Here is a 17,776-nt window from a genome sequence, read left to right as displayed (position 1 = left end):
GGATGGGTAGTTCTCCCCGCCTTTCAGCTGGGGGGGGCATGTGTGAGACCGGCCTCGTGGCGTGGGCCCTCCCGACCAGCAAGTTACACGACAACCACGCCGAACCTCATGGACACGGCCTTCCGGCTCCCGTGGACCAACATCCCGAGGGCCGACCAGATCCCCAACACGCATGCCTGGCCGAGGGAGAGCGAACCCCCCCAACCCAGACCAGACCGAGAGGCGCCGACCCGGTCACACCTCTGGTCTCTTCCCCGAGGGAGGTTTCAATCGACCACCAGGCCCCCGGTGAGCGGGCGCCTTGCCTGCTGGGCGTCTGGAGTCCCTCCCGGACCCACCTGAACAGATCAAAGGGCCGAGCGACGGGAAAACCCCGACACACCGCCCCCAGGCACCCGACCCCTCTCTGCGAGGACTCCGGACTTCAAAGAGGAGGGGAAGTATAACAAGGGGTGCTGAAGGGACGGGAGGCAGAGAAGACCTGGACTGACGAGAGCCTGCGGACTTGGTCGCGGCTCGATCGCTCCCCGAACAGAAGAACGCTACCTGAACCCGGAACCATCTGAGCCCTGCTGACGCTGTCGCGGCTCCCCGAACTCTGAACCATCTGAGCCCTGCTGACGCTGTCGCGGCTCCCCGAACTCTGAACCATCTGAGCCCTGCTGACGCTGTCGCGGCTCCCCGAACTCTGCACCATCTGAGCCCTGCTGACGCTGTCGTGGCTCCCTGAACTCTGAACCATCTGAGCCCTGCTGACGCTGTCGTGGCTCCCTGAACTAAGAACCTCCGGTGCCTGCTGAGTGACTCGCGGCCCGCTCCTCCAAGAGAATCGGCAGAGATCGTCGAGAGAAGCAACATCCCCTCAGCTCGAGGATTGAGAGCTGGGCGCCATATACCTCGCAGAGACACTGATTGAAAGACTGTCCCGCTACCCCTTACCCCGCATCGCAAGATCGCTGCCGTTTGTGGCATTAATTCTGCACCTGCCTGCCGGATCATAAAGATCCTTGATAACCATCGATAAAAGTATATTCTCTTACAACGACTTACTGTGTGGTGTCCCTCTATCCGAAGAAGAGAGTAAGCGCAGCGTGTGCGATCCTAGGTACGAGACCCTTCCAGGAAGGGCCTCCCTGCTCTTGCTCGGCCTAGCTCTGGGAAAGGTGGGCCTCAGGGTGGTCAGGAACACATTCCGCAGCCTCCCCGGGGGACGCCTTCCAACACTCCATGAAGGGATGAAAGACGTAGCCGAGTGGATGACGACCAGCCGCCTGAAACTGAACTCAGACAAGACGGAAGTACTCATCCTGGGCTCCTCGCCCTCCGCCTGGGATGACTCATGGTGGCCCCCCGCCCTGGGCACCGCACCCAAACCGACAGACCACGCACGCAACCTGGGCTTCATCCTGGACTCCTCCCTCTCCATGACCAGACAAGTCAACGCCGTCTCCGCGTCCTGCTTTAACATCCTGCGCATGCTACGGAAGATCTTCCGGTGGATCCCCACCGAGACTAGGAAGACGGTCACCCAGGCCCTCGTCACCAGCCGACTGGACTACGGCAACGCCCTCTACGCCGGAACCACCGCCAAGCTCCAGAAGAGACTCCAGCGGATCCAGAACGCCTCAGCCAGACTCATCCTCGACATCCCCCGACGCAACCACATCTCCGGACATCTGAGAGACCTGCACTGGCTCCCCATCAACAAGAGAATCACCTTCCGTCTCCTCACCCACGCACACAAAGCCCTACACGACCAAGGCCCGAGCTACCTCAACAACCGCCTCAACTTCTACGCTCCCAAACGCCACCTTCGATCGACCAACCACGCCTTCGCCGCCTTCGCCGCCGTCCCCTGCATCCGAAGAGCGACAACAGGAGGAAGGTCCTTCTCCTACCTGGCCGCCAAGACCTGGAACACCCTCCCGACCGACCTTCGCCTGACCCAAGACCACCTCTCCTTCAGGAAGAAACTCAAGACCTGGCTGTTCGAGCAGTAGCGGCACCTTACCCCCCCCCAAGCGCCTTGAGACCCTCCGGGTGAGTAGCGCGCTCTATAAATGCCTTGATTGATTGATTGATTGAATGTTCATGAGAAGCTGCACAGACAAAGGCAAAACAGCAGTGAACAACAAGGCCAGTGGCTACGGCTAAGTGCAGAGCATGTCCATGAGAAGCTGCACAGGCAAGGGCAAAACAGCAGTGAACAACAAGGCCAGTGGCCAGTCCAGGGTGCTGATTTGTCTGGTTATATCCTCGGACAATTCCGAGAGCCTCTGCAGGATGGCCCTGGTACCCTTCGAATGGGGGGGAGTAACCGGTAAATTGAGAGTGGCCGTCCGAACCTCCCAGCCAGTGGACTGCCTCCTGGGCAACGATCTCGAGAGCTCCCTGTGGGGGCAGGTGGAACGAAGGGCCCACCTAGGAATGATGGGCCTACCCGAATGGGTGTGCGCCACCACGCGCTCCATGTCTGCCCGATCGCCTCCCCTCGAGGGAGGTGAGGCCCCAACCCTGAGCCCAGTCGCCGCCCCCGAGGGACGGGACAGGCTACCTGAGCCCGACGACCTCCTCCCGGAAGGAGAACCCGTCCTCGACAACGGACCATTATATCGGGACCCCGAGCAAATGACTGAGCTAGGTGACCTGCCCGAGTTGGCACAATGGCGCTTCGAGGGGGGCCCCTCCCGGGAGGAGTTCTGCAGAGAACAAGCCGCCTGCCCTTCCCTCATCGGACTCCGGCAGCAGGCCGAAGCCTAGGCGGTGGGCGACAAGTCCGGAACCCATTGGATGCATTGGGAAAACGGCCTTCTGTACAGTGAGCAGAAGTCTGCCGAACTAGGATCGGCCCGGGTACTGGTGGTACCCCTGCGCTTCCGAGACTTCCTCCTGGGCCTAGCCCATGATGTGCCCCTGGCGGGACACTTGGGCCAAGACAAAACCTATCATCGCTTAGTCACCCACTTCTATTGGCCCAAGATGCGAGCTAATGTAGAGGCCCACTGTAAGTCATGTCCCACGTGCCAGGCCAGCGGAAAAAGTGGCGGAAAGCGCAAGGCTCCACTACAACCCTTCCCCGTCGTCAGTACGCCCTTCGAGCGGGTGGGGATAGACATCGTGGGACCTCTGGATCCCAGGACCTCCCAGGGCCACCGGTTCATCCATGTACTGGTGGACCATGCCACCCGCTACCCCGAGGCCATTCCCCTCCGAACCGTGACGGCCCCCGTGGTGGGCCGGGCCTTGATGGGGATATTCTCCCACGTGGGGTTCCCTCGCGAGGTCGTGAGTGATCGCGACACTAACTTTATCTCAAAGTACATGTCCTTATGGCAACAATGCGGGGTATCGTACAAATTCACCACCCCATACCACCCCCAAGGCAATGGTCTAGTGGAACGGTTTAACCGGACCCTGAAGGGGATGATCATGGGCCTCGAAGAGCCCCTCCGTCGCAGGTGGGACGTCCTCCTCCCCTGCCTCCTGTTCACCTACCGGGAAGTCCCCCAAAATTCCCTGGGGTTCAGCCCATTCGAATTGCTCTACGGGCACCCCGTCCGGGGACCCCTGAGCCTGGTCAAGGAGGGCTGGGAGACCGCCCTCCGAGGGCCATCCCAAGATGTATTCCGCTGCATCCTGGCGCTCCGCAACCAGACTCGGAAATTCCGAGAGCTCGCCGAGGCAAATCTCGAGGCTAGCCAGGAGGAGATGAAGCATTGGTATGACCAGAATGCCACTCTGGTCAAGTTCCAGCCGGGCCAACAGGTGTGGGTGATGGCCCCGGTGAAACCCTGCACCCTCCAAGACAAATGGACTGGACCCTTCAAGGTCGTAGAGCGAAAGAGTCAAGTCACTTATTTAGTTGACGTCCAGTCCCCTCGGAACCCCCTCCGGGTCCTCCACGTGAACCGCCTCAAACCTCACTTCGTGAGGACGGAGTTGAGTTTGCTTCTGGCCACCGACGATGGGACCGAGGAGGACACTGAGCCCCTCCCGGACCTCCTGTGTGCTAAGGAAAAAGATGGCTCTATAGAGCGAGTGAGACTTTCCTCCTCCCTCACCCCCCAACAATACGACGACTGCCGCCAGCTAACAATTTGCAGACCTCATCTCCCTCACCCCCAGGGTCACCGACTGGTGTGTCCACGACGTGGATGCCGGAGACATCCCGCCAGTACGGCACAGAGCCTACCGCGTCCCTGACAGGGTCCGGACCTGCATCCAGGCCGAGTAAGCTAAGATGCTAGCCCTAGGGGTGGTCGAACCCTCCAACAGTCCATGGGCCATCCCCGTGGTACTAGTTCCGAAAGCGGCGGCCCCTGGTGTCGCCCCCGAACTAAGGTTCTGTGTGGACTACCGGGGGCTCAATGCGGTCACCCGAGCCGACGCTCACCCTATTCCCCGCGCAGACGAGCTCATTGACCGCCTCGGGGCTGCTCACTACCTCAGCACCTTCGACTTCACCTACGGGTACTGGCAAATTGCGCTCACCGAGGGAGCCAAGGAGCGGTCCGCCTTCTCCACCCCAGATGGGCACTATCGCTTCCGAGTCATGCCCTTTGGAATGAAAAATGCCCCGGCCACCTTCCAGCGGCTGGTCAACAGGGTCCTGGCCGGGCTGAAAGAGTTCAGCGCCGCGTACCTAGACGACATTGCGGTGTTCAGCTCCCAATGGACCGAACACCTCCAGCACCTCCGACAGGTGCTGATGGTCCTGCGCCAAGCAGGCCTAACCGTCAAAGCCAGCAAATGCCAAATTGGACAAGGCTCGGTGGTTTACCTGGGACACCAGGTCGGGAGCGGGCAGGTCGCCCCCTCCAGCCCAAGATCGACGCCATCTTGGCTGGGAACCCCCTGCGACCCAGACAGAAGTCCGGGCCTTCTTAGGCCTCACCGGCTACTACCGGAGGTTCATTAAAAACTATGGCAGCATAGTGGGCCCCCTCACAGAGCTAACCTCCAAGAAACAGCCGAAGAGAGTACAATGGACCCCCCCTTGCCAAGAGGCGGTCGACGCCCTAAAAACAGCTATGTGTACTGCCCCCGTGCTCCAAGCCTCCGACTACTCCAAGGAATTTGTAGTCCAGACAGACGCTTCGGAGCACGACATCGGGGCCGTCCTCTCACAATTCAACGAGAAGGGCCTAGACCAGCCCGTAGCCTTCATCAGCCGGAGGTTACTACCCCGGAAACGACGGTGGAGCACCATTGAAAGAGAGGCCTTCGCAGTAGTCTGGGCACTAAAGAAGCTACGGCCTTACTTGTTCGGAACCCACTTCCGAGTCCAAACAGATCATCGACCCTTACGGTGGCTGATAAAAATGAGAGGAGAGAACCCCAAACTGCTGCGATGGTCAATCTCCCTCCAGGGGATGGACTTCACCGTAGAGCATCGTCCGGGTACTGACCACGCCAACGCTGACGGCCTGTCCCGATTCTTCCGCCTCAGCGAGGAGAACCCCCAAGAGGATGGGTAGTTCTCCCCAACTTTCAGCTGGGGGACACACATGTGGGACCTGGCCTCGTGGCGTGGGCCTCCCTGACCATCAGAACCCCAGCCCAACCCGTACACCACTCTTGATCCCTGGTTATCGCCGCCCTGCCTCCCCACCCCACAGCAACCGAAGACCTCCGGCCACCATGTCCTGATGTCCCCGATGGCCGGCCCGGGGCCCCAGCGAAGCCTAGACCCTAAACGCGCCATGCCCGGCCGAGGGAGAGAGAACCCCCCAAGCAAGACAGGGAGGAGTAGTCTCTGTCACACCTCTGACCTCCTCTCAGAAGAGGGTTTCGATCGCCCTCCGGGCCCCCAGGGAGCTGGCTCCCCGCATGCTGGGTGTCTGGAGTCCCTCCCGGTCCAACTTGAAAAGACCAAAGAGCCGAGCGGCAGGAAATCCCAACACACCGCCCCCAGGCGCCAAGACCCCTCTCTGCGAGGACGCCGGACTTGAAAGAGAAGAAGGCGTATAACAGGGGGTGCTGAGGGCACTGGAAAACGAAAGACCTGGACCTAACAGAGCGCTGCGGACCTGGTCGCGGCTCGACGAATCTGAAAATAAGGATACTCGGCATTGACCCTGAACCTAGAAACTGTCCCGCTACCCCAACCTCCTGTCAAGAAATTACCAACGCTTGTTGTATTGACCAAAGGCTACCTCGCGGATCATAAAGATCCAGAGAATCTATAGATAAAGAGCTCCGTTCTACTGAAACCTACTGTGTGGTGTCCCTTTGTCAAGTAGTGCAAGCTCAGCGCGTGCGATCCTAAGTACAAGACCCTTTCCTGAAAGGGCCTCTCTGCCAGTGCTCGGCCTGGTTCTGGGAGAGGGGGGTCACGGGGTGGTCAGGAACAAGTTCTGTAACCCCCCTGAGATCGGCCCTTCCAACAAACATCAAGGCCAGGGCTAAGTGCAGAGCATGTCCATGAGAAGCTGCACAGGCAAGGGCAAAACAGCAGTGAACAACAAGGCCAGTGGCCAGGGCTAAGTGCAGAGAATATCCATGAGAAGCTGCACAGGTAAGGGCAAAACAGCAGTGAACAACAAGGCCAGTGGCCAGTCCAGTGTGCAGAGCATGTCCATGAGAAGCTGCACAGCAAGGGTAACACAGCAGTGAACAACAAGGCCAGCAGCCAGGGCTAAGTGCAGAGCATGTCCATGAGAAGCTGCACTGGCAAGGGCAAAACAGCAGTGAACAACATGGCCAGGGCTAAGTGCAGAGCATGTCCATGAGAAGCTGCACAGGCAAGGGCAAAGCAGCAGTGAACAACAAGGCCAGTGGCCAGTCCAGGGTGCAGAGCATGTCCTGAGAAGCTGCACAGGCAAGGGCCAAACAGCAGTGAACAACAAGGCCAGTGGCCAGTCCAGTGTGAAGAGCATGTCCATGAGAACCTGCACAGGCAAGGGCAAAACAGCAGTGAACAACAAGGCCAGTGGCCAGGGCTAAGTGCAGAGTATGTTCATGAGAAGCTGCACAGGTAAGGGCAAAACAGCAGTGAACAACAAGGCCAGTGGCCAGTCCAGTGTGCAGAGCATGTCCATGAGAACCTGCACAGGCAAGGGCAAAACAGAAGTGAACAACAAGGGCAGTGGCCAGTCCAGTGTGCAGAGCATGTCCATGAGAGGCTGCACAGGCAAGGGCAAAACAGCAGTGAACAACAAGGCCAGTGGCCAGGGCTAAGTGCAGAGTATGTTCATGAGAAGCTGCACAGGTAAGGGCACAACAGCAGCTAACAACCAGGCCAGTGGCCACTCCAATGTGAAGAGCATATCCAGGAGAAGCTACACAGCAAGGGCAAAACAGCAGTGAACAACAAGGCCAGCATCCAGGGCTAAGTGCAGAGCATGTCATTGAGAAGCTGCACAGGCAAGGGCAAAACAGCAGTGAACAACAAGGCCAGTGGCCAGTCCAGGGTGCAGAGCATTTCCTGAGAAGCTGCACAGGCAAGGGCAAAACAGCAGTGAACAACAAGGCCAGTGGCCAGTCCAGGGTGCAGAGCATGTCCATGAGAAGCTGCACAGGCAAGGGCAAAACAGCAGTGAACAACAAGGCCAGTGGCCAGGGCTAAGTGCAGAGTATGTTCATGAGACGCTGCACAGGCAAGGGCAAGACAGCAGTGAACACCAAGGCCAGAGGCCAGTCCAGGGTGCAGAGCATGTCCTGAGAAGCTGCACAGGTAAGTGCAAAACAGCAGTGAACAACAAGGCCACTGGCCAGTCCAGGGTGCAGAGCATGTCCATGAGAAGCTGCACAGGCAAGGTCAAAACAGCAGTGAACAACAAGGCCAGTGGCCAGGGCTAAGTGCAGAGTATGTTCATGAGAAGCTGCACAGGCAAAGGCAAAACAGCAGTGAACAACAAGGCCAGTGGCCAGGGCTAAGTGCAGAGCATGTCCATGAGAAGCTGCACAGGCAAGGGCAAAACAGCAGTGAACAACAAGGCCAGTGGCCAGGGCTAAGTGCAGAGTATGTTCATGAGAAGTGGCACAGGCAAGGGCAAAACAGCAGTGAACAACAAGGCTAGGGCTAAGTGCAGAGCATGTCAATGGGAAGCTGCACAGGCAAGGGCAAAACAGCAGTGAACACCAAGGCCAGTGGCCAGTCCAGGGTGCAGTGCATGTCCATGAGAAGCTGCACAGGCAAGGGCAAAACAGCAGTGAACAACAAGGCCAGTGGCCAGGGCTAAGTGCAGAGAATGTTCATGTGAAGCTGCACAGGCAAGGGCCAAACAGCAGTGAACAACAAGGCCAGCTGCCAGGACTAAGTGCAGAGCATGTCCATGAGAAGCTGCACAGGCAAGGGCAAAATAGCAGTGAACAACAAGGCCAGGGCTAATTGCAGAGCATGTCCATGAGAAGCTGCACAGGCAAGAGCAAAACAGCAGTGAACAACAAGGCCAAGGGACAGTCCAGGATAAAGAGCATGTCCATGAGAATCTGCACAGGCAAGGGCAAAACCGCAGTGAACAACAAGGCCAGTGGCCAGGGCTAAGTGCAGAGTATGTTCATGAGAAGCTGCACAGGCAAGGACAAAACAGCAGTGAACAACAAGGCCAGTGGCCAGGGCTAAGTGCAGAGTATGTTCATGAGAAGCTGCAAAGACAAGGGAAAAACAGCAGTGAACAACAAGGCCAGTGGCCAGTCCAGGGTGCCGACCATGTCCATGAGAAGCTGCACATGCAAGGGAAAAACAGCAGTGAACAACAAGGCCAGTGGCCAGGGCTAAGTGCAGAGCATGTCTATGAGAAGCTGCACATGCAAGGGCAAAACAGCAGTGAACAACAAGGCCAGCGGCCAGGGCTAAGTGCAGAGCATGTCCATGAGAAGCTGCACAGGCAAGGGCAAAACAGCAGTGAACAACAAGGCCAGTGGCCAGGGCTAAGTGCAGAGTATGTTCATGAGAAGCTGCACAGTCAAGGGCAAAACAGCAGTGAACAACAAGACCAGCAGCCAGGGCTAAGTGCAGAGCATGTCCATGAGAAGCTGCACAGGCAAGGGCAAAACAGCAGTGAACAACAAGGCCAGGGCTAATTGCAGAGCATGTCCATGAGAAGCTTCACAGGCAAGGGCAAAACAGCAGCGAACAACAAGGCCAAGGGACAGTCCAGGGTAAAGAGCATGTCCTGAGAAGCTGCACAGGTAAGGGCAAAACAGCAGTGAACAACAACGCCAGTGGCCAGGGCTAAGTGCAGAGCATGTCAATGAGAAGCTGCACAGGCAAGGGCAAAACAGCAGTGAATAACAAGGAGAGGGATAAGTGCTGAGCATGTCCATGAGAACCTGCACAGGCAAGGGCAAAACAGCAGTGAACAACAAGGCCAGTGGCCAGGACTAAGTGCAGAGCATGTCCATCAGAAGCTGCACAGGCAAGGGCAAAACAGCAGTGAACAACAAGGCCAGTGGCCAGGGCTAAGTGCAGAGTATGTTAATGAGAAGCTGCACAGGCAAGGGCAAAACAGCAGTGAACAACAAGACCAGCAGCCAGGGCTAAGTGCAGAGCATGTCCATGAGAAGCTGCACAGGCAAGGGCAAAACAGCAGTGAACAACAAGGCCAGGGCTAATTGCAGAGCATGTCCATGAGAAGCTTCACAGGCAAGGGCAAAACAGCAGTGAACAACAAGGCCAAGGGACAGTCCAGGGTAAAGAGCATGTCCTGAGAAGCTGCACAGGTAAGGGCAAAACAGCAGTGAACAACAACGCCAGTGGCCAGGGCTAAGTGCAGACTATGTCCATGAGAAGCTGCACAGGCAAGGGCAAAACAGCAGTGAACAACAAGGCCAGTGGCCAGGGCTAAGTGCAGAGTATGTTCATGAGAAGCTGCACAGTCAAGGGCAAAATGGCAGTGAACATCAAGGCCAGGGCTAAGTGCAGAGCATGTCCATGAGAAGCTGCAAAGACAAGGGAAAACCAGCAGTGAACAACAAGGCCAGTGGCCAGTCCAGGGTGCAGAGCATGTCCATGAGAAGCTGCACAGGCAAGGGCAAAACACCAGTGAACAACAAGGTCAGTGGCCAGGGCTAAGTGCAGAGCACGTCAATGAGAAGCTGCACAGGCAAGGGCAAAACAGCAGTGAATAACAAGGAGAGGGATAAGTGCTGAGCATGTCCATGAGAAGCTGCACAGGCATGGGCAAAACAGCAGTGAACAGTAAGGCCAGTGGCCAGGGCTAAGTGCAGAGTATGTTCATGAGAAGCTGCACAGGCAAGGGCAAAACAGCAGTGAACATCAAGGCCAGGGCTAAGTGCACAGCATGTCCATGAGAAGCTGCACAGGCAAGGGAAAAACAGCAGTGAACAACAAGGCCAGTGGTCAGTCCAGGGTGCAGAGCATGTCCATGAGAAGCTGCACAGGCAAGGGCAAAACAGCAGTGAACAACAAGGCCAGTGTCTGTTGGACAGGCCACACGAAGGGCTTGCTCCCTCCCCGCATGACAGGGCCCGAGCCCCGGCCCTCCAGGTGTTACCCACAGAAACAACCCGCACCCCGTTCCCAGACGGGACTCCTGCCCCCGGACATCACTGTATCATGGGGCCGAACCACTACCGGCTCCCCCGCCCAGCCCGGCCGCCATCTTGGACACTGCACCACGAGGCCGCGTGGCCTCAGCTCGACCCTAACCCTGGGCCTGGCCAGGCCCCGACATCCCGGCACCACCATCCACCCAAGAGGTGAACGGACCACTTGGCAGGTCGATGGGAGAAAGAAGTGTCGATGGCTCTCCCCCGCCAGGTGCCGATCGCCCCCCAGCTCCCCCGGGCGCTGGCTCCACCCCCTGCTGGGTGTCTGGACTCCCTCATCCCGGACCTCCCGACCTCCAAGTGCGAGGGTCCGGACATCAAAGGGCGCCAGACCTATAACTGGGGCAGCTCCAGAGCAGGAAGGCAGTTGTATCCTGGAGTCGAGAGACACCGTGAAGAACTCATCCCTGACGGACTACTGGCGCTGCCGTAGCCCTGCCTTGCGAACTATCGTCTTGCCTGCTGGCGCTGCCGCGGCCTTCTGCATCCTCCATCCTCGTTGGGACCTGCTGGCGCTGCCGCGGACCGTTGTAACTACCACCGTCACTGGGACCTGCTGGCGCTGCCGCGGACCGTTGTAACTACCACCTTCACTGGGACCTGCTGGCGCTGCCGCGGACCGTTGTAACTACCACCTTCACTGGGACCTGCTGGCGCTGCCGCGGACCGTTGTAACTACCACCTTCACCGGGACCTGCTGGCGCCGCCGCGGCCCGTCCATCTAGAACGCCGAGCTCGAGGATTGTGAGCTATCCATCATACCATCTGTAGGAGAGTAGGGTCTGCAATCCTATGATCACCCAGATTTTTTGCTTTTGCTTCATTGGTTTACGACTTTCCCCGGCTGAGGGCCTGCCAATCAGACCCACAGCCTAGCTGTTCTCTCTCGAAATTAACACACATGTACATTAGGTGCATCCACTAATTGGAACTGGGCCGCCTTGTCAGTCCCTGTCTCAGCATACCACAGGTATCCAGGGCATCGGTGTACCCAGGGCCTACCAGGGGCTGAAGCATGTATTATGCCACCCCTGGAATGGCCGCCCAAATCTGACACAACTGGCTGCACGACAGCTGGGGCCACGTGGTGTAATCACCCGTTGCTGTAGGTGTAGTATTCCTACACCTAAACCCTAAAATGGACACATGGATTCCTATCAGTCACTCCTATAGCAGGCCTTATCAATCCTGAAGGCAGAGTGCAGGGAATCATGTGGGACGGTGCTCTGGCGCGAGCTGAGCCCGTCGACGGCTTGCGGAACCAAGTCCTAATAGCCGTTCCATGGTGACGCGGGCCAACTCCTTTTAATGCAATTGCTAACTTTGGCCTCACCTCACCTATACATGTCGAGTAAGGTGTCATACGAATGGGAGTACGAACCCCTCGCCAGTCCTGGTGACGGGGTTAGCATTCCCCCCTTTTAGAGGGACACGACATGGAAGTAACCTTGAACCCCGGTTAAAGTTGACTCAAGCCTCAGCATCACAAAATGGATGCTGCCACCAGACACAAGTCTGACCTCCCGCTGCTGGGGGACCTTCCAGCAAGGGGAGCTTGGACAAAGGGTTTCCTGTCGAGGGCGGTGTTAGCACCATCCCAGACAGGGTTTGTGTATCCCAGGTAGGCAGGGCTGAAAGGAAGGTGATTGCAAGTGGCACCCCGGTGCTCACTGTGCATAGCCCGGCTCAAACCAGTTTCGGGGGCACACCAGCCCCTGAGCTGGCGCGAAGCCGGACAAAGGATAGGGGTGTAACCACCCCCCTCCTGGCTCCACCCATAGGTAGAACCTAGTCACGGGCCAGCCCCTTTTTTTAGAATAAAGGTAGGAGCGAGTCCCCTTCCCAAATTGGATAATCAGATAATCGGATAACTCCGAATCACGAACCACTTTCCACGAAAGGAACTCTTGACTATTTCTGAAGACTCTCCCTTGTGGCTAAGGAGTAGCCACCCTGCACCAGCAGGCACCACCTAAGCGCTTGCGGTTTGCTGTAAGTCTCTCCTACGGATCAAGACTGCCCAGCTCGACGAGACCCGAGTTCCCTGCCATCTCTGACCTTTTACCTACCTCATCAGCCCAGCTGAGAGTCGTAGGTGTGACGAGACCTGCGGGACCGGCTATCTTCAGAACCTGCACGACGCTTATCTAGCACGCCCACCGAGGGACCCTCGAGTGAGTGCACCTAGGGTTTGAGAAGCCCTAAACCCTGAGCAGCTCCAGCATCGAAGTCTGTCTCCCCAGCATCCACGAGATCTGCGTGGGGGCCCTTCCGCTCCTTGCTGTTCACCGCGTTGTCCGACCACTTGCCGACCGGCTTGTGGCCCTCTTCACGACGCACCACGTTTTGTTTCATCACTAGTCTGGTTGCTCCAGACTGGCTCTTGCTCCCCTTCAACAGAGGAGTACCACGGACCCTCCTGGTCCACTCCCGACGCCATCTTGACTCCCCCGCTTGGGTTGCCACTGCCAAGATCCGCTGCCCCTTCCTGGGCCCAGCATCATCGACAGCAGACACCTTCGCGGGACAGCTCGCCCTCCATCCTGGTCGCCGCCGCGCCTCCTGGTCCGAGGAACAGCCGAGTCCGACGTCACCCACTCACCTGGTCGAGGTGACTTCAGCCGGTACCCTCCTGGTACCCACACGATCGCTGGCTAGCGGTTGAGAACTGAGTCCCCTCTGCTTTCAGGTTTCCTTCATCACCGATCCAGGCTTGGATCGCTCTGAACATCGTCACTGGTCGCCTGCCAGCAACTTCTTCTTTCAGGCTCCTGAGACTACACGAGGACTCCCGACATCTTGCCGAACTTCACGCAGCCGCAGCCTCCGGGCTAGGTAACTCGAGCATCTCGGTGCTCCATCGCAGGTTCGCTCTACAAGTGTCCAGTTCCTTTTTCGTTTAGTCCCACTGATCGGATCACTCCGGAATCAGTATCTCCAGACTCTAACCATTCGCATTTCACTGTTAGTGTAGATGGTTTCTCGTGCCCCTCGGGCATTTGTGTAAATTGTGCAACTGAAGTATTTTCCTAAGAGTTTTGTAGTGTGCTTAGCTCCCTGACTCATAAAGAGCCAGGGTAGTCTTGTTATAAATAAATATCCTTTTATTTTCATAACAACTTGTGTGGTGTCCTTTCACTTGGTGTTCAAGGGATATATGTGATGGTAAACAGCTGGCTTAACACGCCCTCTAGAGTTTAGCCTAAGACTGCTCGTATCCACGCTACTAGGATAGCTGGTCTAAAAGGTTGACTTACAACCAATCATCAATAAGGGTCGTTTGGAATGATACACAGTGATCACTAGAATAGTGAGCACTACATATCAGGCCAACTTCTCACACCATCTCCGCTACCAGATTGGTAACAAGACTTACCCGCTACCCCCTTTCCCAACCAAGAGACTAGAATCGAGGGGACCCCTGAGTCCTGACCTCCTTGTACCATTCTATCGTACCTAAAGATTGCTTATAAAGAACGCCAAAACCTTATCTTTGTGTGGTGTACATCTGTGGGGGGGGGAAGTTACTCGTCTGTACGATCGCTGGAGACGGCTCTCCCCGGAGACCTCTCCCCTTGTCCTCGGCCGACCCTCCCGGTCCGTCTAACATTGGTGGCCAGCGGCGCGATCCGAATCAACGCGTAATCGTACAGAGAGTAGCTCACCCCACGACGAAACCACAATGTCAACCAAAGAGAGCGGATCCACTGAGAAATTCCAGATGGAGAAATTGGAAGAGTACAGCCATCGTGAATTGAAACAATTCTGCATTGAACTAGGCATTGCTACCACCGGCCTGAGTACCAAAGACGATTTCAAGCACGCCATTGAGTCGTGGGCAGAAACTGGGGCCGCCAGATCCCCGGACCAAAACATTGCAGCATCAGAGAGGAACACCACGGCTCCCGAAGAGCGAAGAACGGGCCTCTCGCAGGAAGAGATCCAAGAGAGAGAAAAAAACAGACTACATGAGTTAGAAATGGCACGGCTCAAAATGGACGGTGAACTAAAATTAGCCGAACAAAAACTGAACCTAGAGCATCTGCGGCTCCGAGAAGAACGGGAAGAAAAACAGAGGCAGAGAGAGCTCGAAGAAAAGAGATTAGCATACGAACACGAGCGCAAACTGGCAGAAATAGACCTACGGAAGCAGAACAAAGAACTGGAGGTGCCCGAGCGACCGCGCACCCAGGGAGCGACAGAAAAGAAAGTCCACATCCCCAAGGATGTCGTTCGAGAGTATGTCCGAGAGGACGACATACAACAGTGGTTCAAGGCCTACGAGATCGCCATGACCTCCCACCGGATCGATCGAAATGACTGGGGAGCCGGTCTATGGGGGAGGTTCGTCAATGAAGGCCGCGATGCCCTGTTACAGCTCCCAGACCATCTGATGTCATCCTATGACCACATGAAGGCTGCCCTCCTCACCCGATATGGGCTCACACCCGAAATGTACCGCCAGAGGTTCCGAGACTGCACCCGGATCCCGGGTACAACTTGGGTGGAATATGTCAACTATTTCAGCCGAGCCTTCGAGGGTTGGATCAAGGGAAGCCACGTAACGACCTACGAGCAACTTTTTAATCTCATGGTGTGGGAGCACCTCTCTAACAACTGCTTCGTCGAGCTCAGGCAGCACCTCCTCGACAGTAAATTGACTGACCCACGGCAACTCGCCGCCGAAGCTGACCGGTGGGAAAGCACCCGAGTGGGCCGGAGAGGGCCGCACGAACAGAACTGGAACAACCAAGGTCAGCACCGTCCCCGAGGAGGAGGAGGAGGCCAGGGACGAGGAAGAGACACCGTCCCGGCCGCTCCCGCTGCCAGCACCCCACCCCGGCCGGCCGGGGCAACCCCCCGATGCGCCCGGGGTTCCGAGCCAATGTCACGTGTCACCGATGCCAGCGAGTCGGCCACTACGCCAATGACCCGAACTGTCCACAGAACCAAACTCCGAGACCCCGCCAGGTAGCTGCCGCCGCCCTGGGGGGAGAACAAATCTCCGAAGAACAGGAAGAATACGAGCAGGAACAACAAGAGTGGGAACCGGCCGCCATGGTTCTAGCGTGCCTAGGGGGAAGAGACATGGTCCCGCGGGCTCCCCTACCCGCCAACACCAGAAAATATAGTCAGTGGGTGAACATTAATGGACGCCGGGCCGAAGCACTACGTGACACGGGGGCCAGTGTGACGGCCGTCCGCTGTCACCTGGTAAAACCAGAGCAGATCCTGCCGAACATTCTTTGCCCCGTCCGTTCAGCCGACAATTCGGAGAGTCTATGTCGGATGGCCTGCGTCCCCTTCGAATGGGGAGGAGTCTCCGGCCTGTTGAAGGTGACGGTCCGAGATGATGCCCCCGTGGACTGTCTCCTGGGGAATGATCTTGAGAGTTCCCCGTGGGCCGCCGTAGAAAGAAGAGAGCACCTGGGGATGTTGGGCCTCCCGGACTGGGCGTGCGTAACCACCCGGTCCATGGCCGCCCGTGCCATCCCCCGACCAGAAGAACCAGAATGGCCAGCACCTCCTCCCCCGATCGCTCCAGTAGAGGACACCGACCATACCGACCCCCCAGAGCAAACCCCCGAAGGGCTCACTCAGCCCCAGGACCTTCCCAACCTGGCTCAGTGGCGTCAAGAAGGGGGGCCCACCCAGGAACAGTTCCGTCAAGAACAGAAGACCTGTCCCTCCCTCGAGGGACTCCGCCAGCAAGCCCTCGCCCAGAGCGCAGGGGACACCACCGGAGCCCATTGGATCTATTGGGACAACGACCTATTGTACAGTGAACAGAGAATCGCGGAGTTAGGGGCCAGTCGAGTGCTGGTGGTGCCCCTCCGTTTTAGGGACTTCCTGTTAAATTTGGCCCACGATGTCCCTCTGGCTGGACACCTGGGCCAGGACAAAACCTACAGTCGCCTGGTGACCCACTTTTTCTGGCCAAAGATGAGAAACGACGTCCTCAACCACTGCCGGTCCTGCCCCACGTGCCAGGCCAGCGGGAAGAGCGGCCGCAAACTCAAAGCACCTCTGCAACCCTTCCCAGTTGTCACCACCCCGTTCGAGAGGGTGGGAATAGACATTGTGGGGCCCCTGGACCCCCGTACAGCACAAGGACATCGGTTCATCCTGGTACTGGTGGACCACGCCACCCGCTACCCCGAGGCTGTGCCCCTGCGAACTGTAACAGCCCCGGTGGTCGGCCGGGCCTTAATGGGGATCTTCTCCCGGGTGGGCTTCCCCCGAGAAGTCGTCAGCGACAGAGGCACAAACTTTATTTCAAAGTATATGAAGTCCCTCTGGCAACAGTGCAGGGTCACCTACCAATTCACGACCCCCTATCACCCTCAAGGAAACGGACTGGTCGAGCGGTTCAACCGCACGCTCAAGGGAATGATTGGGGGGTTGGAAGAGCCCCTCCGTCGCCAGTGGGATGTACTACTTCCGTGCCTCCTCTTCGCCTATCGAGAAGTCACCCAGAAGTCCCTCGGCTTTAGCCCTTTCGAACTCTTGTACGGGCACCCGGTGCGAGGGCCCCTCAGCCTAGTCAAAGAAGGTTGGGAGATGGCCCCCCTAAAGACCCCTCCAGACGTCTTCAAGTACCTCCTGACCCTACGCAATCAGACCAGGCGATTCAGAGAAATGGCGAAAGCGAACCTTGAGGCCCGTCAGGAGGACATGAAAAATTGGTACGATCAAAATGCCTCCTCCATCGAATTCGAACCTGGCCAACAAGTGTGGGTGATGTCCCCCACCGAACCATGTGCCTTGCAGGACAAGTGGACGGGGCCCTTCAAAGTGGTCGAACGCAAGAGCCCCGTCACCTATCTCATCGATATGGAATCTCCACGGAACCCCCTCCGGGTCCTCCACACCAACAGACTCAAACCCCACTTTGTGCGCTCGGAGCTCAGCCTCCTGATGGCTACAGACAGTGGAGCGGAAGAAGACTCCGAGCCTCTCCCTGATCTCCTGAAGGCTCGTGAGAAAGTTGGTTCCGTGGACGGGGTCCGGCTCTCCGATGCCCTCACCCCGGAACAGCGCCAAGGCTGCCGGGACCTCCTGCTGCCGTTTGCTACCTTGTTTTCCCTCACCCCAGGGGTCACCCCCTGGTGCTTGCACGACGTGGACACTGGGGACAGTCCCCCTATCAGACACCGGGTGTACCGCGTACCAGATCGGGTACGGGCCTGCATCCAAGAGGAGGTATCAAAGATGCTCATGCTCGGGGTCATCGAGCCCTCGGACAGCCCCTGGGCCAGCC

Source organism: Triturus cristatus, chromosome 4_2 (assembly GCF_964204655.1).
Source record: "Triturus cristatus chromosome 4_2, aTriCri1.1, whole genome shotgun sequence".
Taxonomy (NCBI): domain Eukaryota; kingdom Metazoa; phylum Chordata; class Amphibia; order Caudata; family Salamandridae; genus Triturus; species Triturus cristatus.
This window is presented reverse-complemented; position numbering follows the sequence as displayed.